Source organism: Manis pentadactyla, chromosome 3 (assembly GCF_030020395.1).
Source record: "Manis pentadactyla isolate mManPen7 chromosome 3, mManPen7.hap1, whole genome shotgun sequence".
NCBI lineage: Eukaryota > Metazoa > Chordata > Mammalia > Pholidota > Manidae > Manis > Manis pentadactyla.
The window spans coordinates 57,699,554-57,710,099 of record NC_080021.1 but is presented as its reverse complement, the minus strand read 5'-3'; the positions used below and the strand labels follow the sequence as shown (position 1 = coordinate 57,710,099).

The following is a 10,546-nucleotide window of genomic DNA, read 5'->3' as shown; positions in this document are numbered from 1 at the left end:
TCCTATAATCACAGAGACTGTACACACGAAGTCTGAAGGAACTTAAAGGGGAAATTTCTTGCAGGAGTTCACCAAACACATTCCCAGCACCCAGCCGCAGGCACGGGCTAGGTTGTGGCTTCCTCCCAGGCTGCGGGTCTCTCACACTTTCACTTTTCTCCAGGGGCGCCCGCCCACTCCGAGCCTACTCCACTTCCTGGTTTTCCCCCTCGCTTCCCTCCCCGCCGGCAGCAGGGCTGCCTGTAAACATGCGGGGCTCACAGAAAGGGGCAACCGTTATTGGAGGAGCCGAGCCTGGCCTCCCCCACGCCAAGCTTTGGAGCTGTCAGTTACTTGTACAGTGCGAGCTAGATTTTGGCGCCACAGCTGGGAGTGAGGCTTTTGTTCCATAACAAAAACAAGCTCCTGAATGGCAGGGCTGCCAGCGCCCAGCCCTAGGAGGCAGGCATAAAGGAGCCCGCCTGACGAATGTTTGTGACCTGTCATTAGAGACAGCTCACTCTGCTTCCAAATGATCACACGGAGACAATGTGACAAATTATGTTTGTAGCAGCCATGACCCTGCTCAAGCCACGGAGGCAAATATTAGGCACCAGGCTCTAATAACAGGCCTGTTAACTCAGGTAGGAAAGCATCTTGCTGGTAACCAACGGAGTCATTTCCAACGCTTTTGCCTCCTCTGTCAAAGAATTTCTGTTTTCCCTCTGACACTAAAAGGCTCTTAATTTATATTCCAGGAAGAAGCGCTAGGCATTACATTTCATAATTTAGTTCACCTAATTTGTGGTCTCTGGTTATAAATATGTAGATATACTTTCTCCTTTATGGTTTGTTTGATTTTTGCTAAATTAGAACACATCCAGATCCAGGTTGTTATCTCCTTTGAGAAAATTCATATGTGAAAACCTGAATCATAAGCTTCATAGATAAGGGGTGAGTATTCTCATTTCAGGAAGGATCTTTAAGTTTCAAAATCATTCATAAGACTTGAACACCAACACACACACACACACACACACACACACACACACACACACACAACCTCAGTTAGTGGTGCTGTTATCAAAAGTGCCACAATTAAACACTCTTTCAGCTTTAGACTCAGTCTTGCTGGAATGAAAATGCTTTTGAGGAAATTATGAGGTTAAAAGATAGTCATTTACACCCGAGTATGAATGAGTACAAGCACTTCTGTCTTGAAAGTATGTTTTCAAGAGTGAAGACACTAGCTGTAGTCAAGTTCCTGAAAAGAAACAGAGGAAAAACATGAGCAGTGATGAATGGAGAAAAAGAGTCTGGGTACCTCAGAAAACAGATGTTTGTTGCTCCACAATTATGGGAAAAGTCAGCTTTTTAAAGAGAGGAGTTTTTGTTTTGTTTGCAGTACTGTCCTGTAGAACTTCCTGTGACAGTGGAAGTGTTCTATATCTGCACTGCACTGTCCAATATGGTAGCCACTAGCCACATGTGGTTATTTGAGCACTTGAAATGTGGTTAGTGTGCCTGAGGAACTGAATTTTTAATTTTACTTCATTTTAATAGCCATGTATGGCTAACAGCTTCTATATTGGACAGTGCGGTGTTGGAGCATTTTAAAAGTTAAATTTGTCCACAGCTGTCAGGAATAAAGAATCACATAAGGTTGGTGTGGTGGGCAGCCTCTAAGACAGCTCCCAAAGTTCCCACCTCCTGGTATTCATGCCCCTGAGTGAGATCCCCTCCCTTGAAGACCTACAGACCTGTATTGAACAACACAGTATGGCAGAAAGTGATGGGATGTCACTTCCAAGATCAGATTACAAAGAGACTGTGACTCTGTCTTGAGCACTCTCTGGTTCTCTCATTCCCTTGTTCTGAGGGAAGCCAGCTGCCGTGTCATCAGCTGCCCTGTGGAGAGGCCCCTCTAACAGGGAACTGATGTCTCCAGCCAACAGGCAGCAAGGATCTGAGGCCCTAAGTCCAACTACCCTGAAGGAACTAGCTGCTGCCAACAGCCACCGGAGTGAGCTTGGTCATGGACTCTCTGCCAGGAGGGTCTTGAAATGACCGCAGCCCTGGCCAGCACCTCAACTGCAGCCTTATGAGTCCCAGAGCTGCAGATACCCAACCAAGCCATGCCTGAATTCCTCACACACAGAAAATGTGGGATAATAAATTTATGTTGCTTTAAGTCATTACATTTTGAGACAATTTGTTACACACAATAGCTTTTAATATGGTGAGCTCATTTAAAACACATTTGTACTAGTTAGGGCATCACTAGATTCAGAAAAACCCTCCAGATATCAGTGTCTAATGCAAGAGAAGTTCCATTCATTTGACAGTCTAAGGTGGCTATTCAGAGACCCAGTTCTATTTTCTTTTTGGCTCTGCCATCTTTAACTCTGCTCAGGTTGCCTTGGAAGTCATTTCCATTCAAGCCAGCTAGAAGGTAAAAATTGCAGAGTGGATCCTGTGGATGAAGTGTTTGGTAGAGGAGCAGTCCTGGAGATGGTGCATATCATTTCTGCCCACATTCCCCTGGCGAGATCTCAGCCAAATGATCCCATCTAACTGTAAGTCAGACTGGGAAATATAGTCTTTGTGTCCAGGATTAAAGAGAAGCAGATTTGGTGATATCTGGCAGGCTTTGCCACTACACAGTATCCTTTTGGGTGGAAAGCCCCTTGATAAAAACAGGTTTCTTTTTTGTGCCTGTCAAATCTCAGGATCATGCAGGCAAGGATCTTTTCACAGAGAACAGTGATGGTGATGACAGAGTGGGAAGGAGAATGACTGTGCTCAGTGTAAGAATCCACCAAAGTTGTCAGAATGTGCTAGTCCTATAAGTGCCCATGGTTCAGCCAAAAGTTAACCAAAATTGATTAAAGATAATCATAGGCAGAGTTCTGGAAATGACTATGGAATAATCAGGAAAAGATATCTGTGTATGTTTGAGGGTAACTTCTGAACTACAGCATGAGGCCCAGTGTGAAATTCCATGAGCTGAGGTGTCCCTCAGATATAGATTCCCAAGGTATCTGTCAAATCTATTATTGCTTCTGAGGCCAAATCTGATTTTCTGGCTGATGCTCCCAATGTTACCATCAGTCCTAGGTAAAGGAAACAAATGAAAAGATTGGCTAGTGTATTTTGTTGTTTTAAATTGAGCAGCTATTGCTCACATATCAGTACATTTCTTAAATGTCACTCCCCCTTTCATCTTCTCAGGCCCTACCTCCCCTCACCTTAACCTGTGAGTTCATTCCCAACAGATGAGTCAGTGAAAATGGGAGGCTAAGTTAATTAAGTATGTGTCTGCCAACATTAAAAAAGTTTTGAAACCCTGAAGTAGTCATTCAACAAAGGAAGGAAGGAAGGAAGAGGGAAAGAAAAGAAGGAAAGAAAAAAAGAATGAATGAAAGAAAAGAGGAAAATGTATGTGTGTATATCTCCTCAAAGGTAGATTTCTGAAGAGCTAAAGTGGCTTCAGGCCTCCTCACTTGTGGGTGCCCCTCCTAGGCTGATGTTCTTCTCCACAGAAAAGGAAAAGAAGCATCTCTCTAGCATGGGCTGAGACCAGGCGTGCTGCCCTCACCTGTGGTCCCCCTGTACAGTCGTAATTTCTAACAGCTTTATTGAGATATAATATATGTAACTTAAAACATACTTATTTAAACTGTACAATTCAGTGTTTTTTTCAGTATTTCACAGAGTTGTACAACCATCATCATAATCTAATTTGAGTACATTTCCATGAGGCTGCACTTCAGCTTGCTCGGGGTACACTAAAATCAATCTCCCAGGTAGGTATCTTTCCTCAATCCCAGACCAGCCCGATGTGGGTAGGAGTATGGGGGAGAGGACGAGGTGAAAGGACCTGACCAACCCTAGCCAGCTGCTAGGGTAGTCGTCGCAGGAGACACATCATCTATGATCAAAGTGCTTGAGTCCTCTGAGGGTTGCCCGCTCTAGCAGGAAGCCCTGTCTGAGCAAGAAACTAGAGGAAGTTATAAATGTGCCATTGCTCATAAATTGTAAGAAAGTTTTCTAAATTGTAAGGTTTTTTAAAGCTTAGTCAACCATGCTAAAGGAAAGACTGCCTTATCCTTCTTCTTCAATGGAAAATTATATTACAAAATTGTTGTCATATGAAGAAATAAGAAAGTATACAGAGAGGAATGATGACAGTAACAATGGTGGAGTAAGGAACTCCAATAATCTGCCCTTCTATAAAGCAAAGAAAAAAACTGTTAGAATTAACTTTTTTTAGAACCTGGAAATTAACTAAAGGTTTGCAGGAACTGGGGAGTGCTGCAGCAAAATGCTGAATCTCAGTAAGAACATGAGCTTTGTGGCATTTGAACTTAGCCTCAGTCCATACCCTATATGCCAGCTCAGACAGAGGTAGCCTTGAAAAAAACAGCCTGAGTTCTCAGTACCAGAGGGAGAGAATCGACTTTATTTGCAAAGAATTGTAATTATTTTCCTTTTATCTGGTGGCTCCATGGAAGACCAGCTCAAAAGGCTTGTCTTTATTTGCCCTGATTTTTTTGCCAACTTCAAAAGCTGTTGGCGGGGTGGGGCATTGGTCCAAAGCATTTACAGGCAAATGTTGTAGTTGCTGCCTGAGGCTATAGATAATAGTTGGCATAAAACAAAAAGCTTGGGAGGAAAGGCTGGGAAATAAGATGTCTGTAAAGACTTTGAGAAGCTCACATGTATTTATGGAAATCTAGAATGCCACTTGTGCTCAGGAAGAACATGCCAAGGCCCTAGGATTTCACTTCTGTCTAACCTTGAGGCCACACACAGAAGAATAAAGGCTAAGACAAAGTTGTAAACTTCTGGGCTGAGTACTGAAGGCTTGCTCCAACACACACAGAACTTCATGGCAAAAACTTTGGTAGTTTTTTGGTTCTAGGCATTTAAGGAAATATCTATCCAATCATTAGCTGACTACTAATCCAACAAAACAGTGACTTTAATGGCCACACATGACAAAGAATACAGACATTACAGGTTTAGTTAGTAAAACCCATTAAACAAATAAGCAATGATAACTAACGTAAGCAGCAAACAAGAAACCCTGGAGAGAGGAGGGAATCTTATTTCTAGAGTTGCCACAGTGTAATATTCCAAATGTCCAATTTTCAACCAAAAATTATGAAGCATGCAATGAAAAAAGAATGTATTGTCCAAACACAGAAAAAATAGAAATTAATAGAAGCTGTCCCCAAGGAGGTCCAGACATTGACTTACTAGAAAAAGACTTTAAATGAACTATTTGAGGTATGTTCAAAAAGCCAAAGGAAACCATATCTAAAGAACCAAAGGAGAGCATCAGAATGTCTTGTTAGATAAAGAATATCAATGAAAAGATAGAAAACATATTTTTAAAAAAGCCAAACAAATTTTAGAGCTGAAAAGTACAATAACTGAAATAAAAAATCTGCCAGAGAGGTTCAACTGTAGTTTTGAGCAGGTAGACAAGTCAACAACTTGAAGACAGGTGAGTTGAGATGATCCAGTTTGAGGAACAAAAGAAAAAAAGAATAAAGCAAAAAATGACTGTAGTCTTACAAACCTATGGGATGCTATCGTATGTATCATGCCAGTCCTGGGAAGAGAGGAGAAAGGGAAGGTGTCAGCAAAAATTATTTGTAGTAATAATAGCAGATAACTAAAATTTGATGAAAAACATTATCTATACTTCCAAGAATCTCAATAAACTCCCAGTAGTATAAACTCAAAGAGATTCATAATGAGTCACTTCAGAATCAAACTATTGAAAGACAAAGATTGTTGTGTGCAGCAAGAGAAAAATCACTCATCACCTATAAGGGAGTCACAAAAAGACTCTCAGCAGAAACCATGGAGGCCAGAAAGCAATGTGGTGATGCACTCAAAGAGCTCAAAGAAGAAAAAGTGAACCAAGAATACTGTATCTGGCAAAAGTACCTTTCAAAAATGAAGAGAAATTAAGATATTCCCAGGTAAATGAAAAGAGTTCGTTGCTATCAGACCTATCCTGCAAGAAATGCTAAAGGACATTGGATGTTAACTAGAAGCCAAATGAAGAAATACAGATCTCTGATAAAGGTAACTACATTAGGAAATATAAAAGACAGTATGGATGTACTTTCTGTTTATAACTTTTTTCCTTTTAAAAACAACTTCATAAAGCAGTATCTATCAATCTGTGTTGATGGATACAAAATGTATAAAGATTTGTAACAATAACAGTCCACAGCAGGAGAGGAGGGAGATCTGAGCTATGTGGAAACAAAGATTTGGGAATACTAAAATGAAGTTGGTATTACTCTGAACTAGATTGTTATAAATTAAGAGGTTAATTGTAATCCCCAGGGCAACTAGGAAAATAACTAAAAAATATATAGTAAAAGGAATGACAAGGGAATTACTATGGCACACATTATTATTTTATAATAATGAAAGGGTCAATCCATTGAGAAGATATAACAATTATAACCATGCATTCACCTAACAACAGAACTCCGAAATACTGAAACAAAAACTAATAGAATTTAAGGAAGAAATAGACAATCCAACAGTAATTGTGGGAGACTTCAATATCCCACCTTCAATAATGGCTAGAACAACTAGACAGAAGATCAGCAAGGGAATAGAGGAATTGATAGTGCCAAAGGACACAATCAGGAAGTTAAGAAGACAACCTGCAGAGTGGAAGAAAATATTTGCAAATTTTAGCCCTGATAAGGGCCTAGTATTCAGAACATATAAAGAACCCTTACAGTGTTACCAAAAAACACTGAATATGTGCTTGATATAGTGAACTTTATGTTATATGACTTTAACCTCCATAAAAGAAAGAAAAAGTATATTCAGAAAAAACAGGTAGAGAAAAAGTGTTTTATAGGTGTGTTAGGCAGTTAATTAATAATAACTATAATAAAATTATGTCAGTTTTCTAAATTTTGTATTTCCCAGCTTTTAAAAAAATTGCAATTTGTTGTGACGTCTTCTCCCACTCTAATAAATATTCACTTTTGTATCTATTTTGTGTAGTTTTTTTCCTAAGAGGGGCTCTCAAAGTTGATTAAACTTCAGGTCTCACAAAACCTGGATGCTACCCCTGCATTAATACGTGCAGAAACTCAGCTGCCCATAGCTCTACGAGATTAAGGAATTCTGTCACTAAGCAGGCTGTGCGCTGTTTCAAGCACAATCACTGTCAACGCCTGCACACCTCTCTGCCTTGTCCCATGGATCCTCAGTGCGCCCCTGAGAAGGGCATCTCATTACACCACTGCTACCCTCATTTGGGCTATGGGCCACAAGGTGCAGGCAATCCCCTATCTGTTCTTCAGTTTCCCAAACTCCTACCGGCGCTCACCCTCCAAACCGCTGCCAGGGAAAATCTTGTTGAAACGCATACACTCATCCCCCGCCTTATCTGGAGTCTTGTTTTCTGTAGTTTCAGTTAGTTACCCATGGTCAGCCAGGGTCCAAGGCAGATGGTCCTCCCCCTGAGGAAAGGTCAGTAGCAGCCCAATGCTGTGGCATAGTGCCCACACGATTCACCTCACTTCATCTCTTCCCGTGGGCATTCATCATCTCACATCGTGTCAAGAAGAGAGTACTGTACAATGCTATATTTTGAGAGACCATATTTAAGTTTTATGATAGCACATTTAAAATTTTCTATGCTGTTATTCTTTAATTGTGCCTGATTTATAGATTAACCTTTACTATAGGTGTGTATGTATAGGAAAAATTACAGTGTAAATAGGGTTCTGTACTATCTGTGGTTTCAGGCATCCACTGGGGGTCTTGGAACAGATCCCCCAGGAATAAAGGGGGGACTTCAACCATTCTGTCCCTTCTCACCTCTGCTGAGAAACTTTGCAAAGTTCTTTATCTGTAGGATGAAGAGGAAATATCATAACAGGTCCCACCCTGTCTTTTCAGACCCATCCCATAGTCTTTTCCTCACTAAATTGTATCTCCACATCACAAGTCACACCCAACTCCTCCCTGTTCTCCAGAAACTCAAGTGTTTTCTGTCTACTGTTACCTTCTATATGGTTCTTCCCTTACCTACAATGAACTTCCTCCTCTTCTCTTTTTTTTATTTGCTTTTTTTATTAAGGTATCATTGATATACAATCTTATAAAGGTTTCACATGAGCAACATTGTGGTTACTACATTCACCCATATTATCAAGGCCCCACCACACACCCCACTGCAGTCACTGTCCATCAGCGTAGTAAGATGCTATAGAGTCACTACTTGTCTTCCCTGTGCTGTACTGCCTTCCCCGTGCCCCCCACTACATTATGTGTGCTAATCATAATGCCCTTTAATACCCTTCTCCTTCCCTCTCCACCCACCCTCCCCCAGCCTCTTCCCTTTGGTAACTGCGTGTCTCTTCTTCCTCCTCTTCTCTCTTGGGAATATTTCATCTGTCAATGCCTAACGCAGGTGTTGACTCTGCAAGCTTTCCCAACTCCCTCTGCAGGCCTTATGATCTTGTGCTGTGTTATTGGTACAGATATAGGTGCATTCTGACCATTTGTGTGTATGTTTACAAATCAACTAACATAATTTGAGCTGTTTCCTTGTGTATGTTTTCTCATATGCATGCATTTTTAAACATATACATATACATGTTTTAAATTGTTTCCCAAAGAACTTGGTGTCTATGAACATATTCAAGACAGGGATAGTGTCACATCTATTTTTAAAAGGTTTTTGTCTATAGTTACTATATTTTCTGTGCCCAGGATGCACCTACCCATGTGCCAGGCCCTGACACAAGAGAGTAGGTGCTTTCTGAATTTAACTGAATTGGAAGTGAGTGAGTATGCATGTGGGTGTGGGTGTGTACATTCTTTTCCTTAAGGACTTTAGGCACTGAATAAAGAAACAAGCACATGAGAACAATTAAGAATATTAATATTGCAAATAAATCTCAAGTGGCGTACTGGAAACAATGAAGTGAGCTCCAGTGGCCAGCAGAGAAGAGCTGGGTGCACATTCACCCTTCTCCTCATTGTCATGTCATCATCACAAATGAGTTAAAGCTAATCAAGGGGAAATTTATTGGAGTGGAGAGTTAGTAAACAGACACAGGTACAGGGTGTTGGTTCAGAGTCAGAGGCAAAGTGGTTCTCTCTGAGAAGTAAAGAACTCAAGGTGCTAATACGTGGGAGAGAATTTTAAGATTTTCATGGGAGAGAAGGGAATGCTTCCATCCCAGTGGGAGGCACTTGAGCGATTTAGCATTCTCTTTGGCTATACTATCTCCTCATACTGAGATTAAAAGACATACAGTAGGAGGGTCAGGTGGTGGGGCGTGGGGCACAAGTTCTTAGGAAAGACTAAAGATTAGATTAAGGGAAAAGAAAAAAGAAGCTGTGTTTCCAAGACCTGTATTTCAGGGACTTCATCAGTTTGCAAGACATGAATCTGAACAGCTAACAGCTTGATTCTTGAAAGATCTCTGAGTCACGCACAGTTACTTGGGTGAGCAAATCAGGACCCTGTCATGAGACAGGTGGAAGGAAAAAACCCAGTCACAATACATTCTCTAGCAACAGATGAGATGTGGTGATCAGGGGAAAATGAAGCATACCGAATGGGCAGGATCAGTCCAAAGACAGCATGACACAGAATTTCAGTATTCCAGCCAGGCCTCAGAGGGGTGACCTAAGAATACGTGCAAAAGGGGTCTTGAATTTATGTGGAGGGGTAGGTAGACTCTGGTGAATTCATGGATAAAAATAATGTGGGGCGACAAGCAACAACAATCACAGCTGATAACAGTACATTTCTGAATGACCAGACAAGAGAAGGCAGATAGTGGATGATTCTTCTTTGGTCATTGTTTGGGACAATCTGACTGCAAAATCATGTCATCTATAGTTTCTAAGGACAAGAATTAAATATCTTTTATATATTTAAAAAAAAGGCATACAGTAATGTAAGAATTTTTACTAATCCAGTGAAAGTTGCCCCCAGAACAAAAATCTCATTTGTGGGGGAGAGGGAGTTGAGGACCCAGCTATGCACACTGAGTCAATTCATGGGGCCAAAATAAAAGGAAGGCAGGGAAAGCACACTTTGTTTTCCTCCCTTCCTTATTCTTTTTCACTTGCAGATGGAGCCTTAGGAGGGCTTCTTCCCAGGAGAGGTGGCAGGCCAAGCTCTGCTAGGGACTCCTTGGTGGATTATTAGAAAATAGAAGACACTTTCCTCACTTTATTTTGCTGGACTAGAATTCCCAGAAGACCATTAAAAAAAAAGTCTATTTCTGTGTGTGGGGAGAAGAGGGGGAAATCACCTCTCTTTTGCTACACTGATGACAAGGAGATTCCTTGGAAGTCTGTGGCACCTTTTAATATGCGATTTTAAATTGATTTAGTGCCCTGGCTTTCTCTCTCTCTCTCCATCTCCATTTCTCTTTTTCTCTCTCTCTCATAAGTAAGCGTCAGAAGGCTTGCTTTAATACCTTTCTCCATCCTTTCTTGGGGCTCATGTCCCAAAGCCTGCTTGTGCTGTTTCCTAAGCATCACAGAGCCC

At 41.1% G+C, this 10,546-nt stretch overlaps 1 pseudogene; it reads left to right on the top strand.

Moving 5' to 3' along the window:
- Window positions 1-248: 248 nt before the first annotated feature.
- On the top strand, window positions 249-9,827 carry LOC118929383 (single-stranded DNA-binding protein, mitochondrial-like; annotated as a pseudogene).
- Window positions 9,828-10,546: the final 719 nt, after the last annotated feature.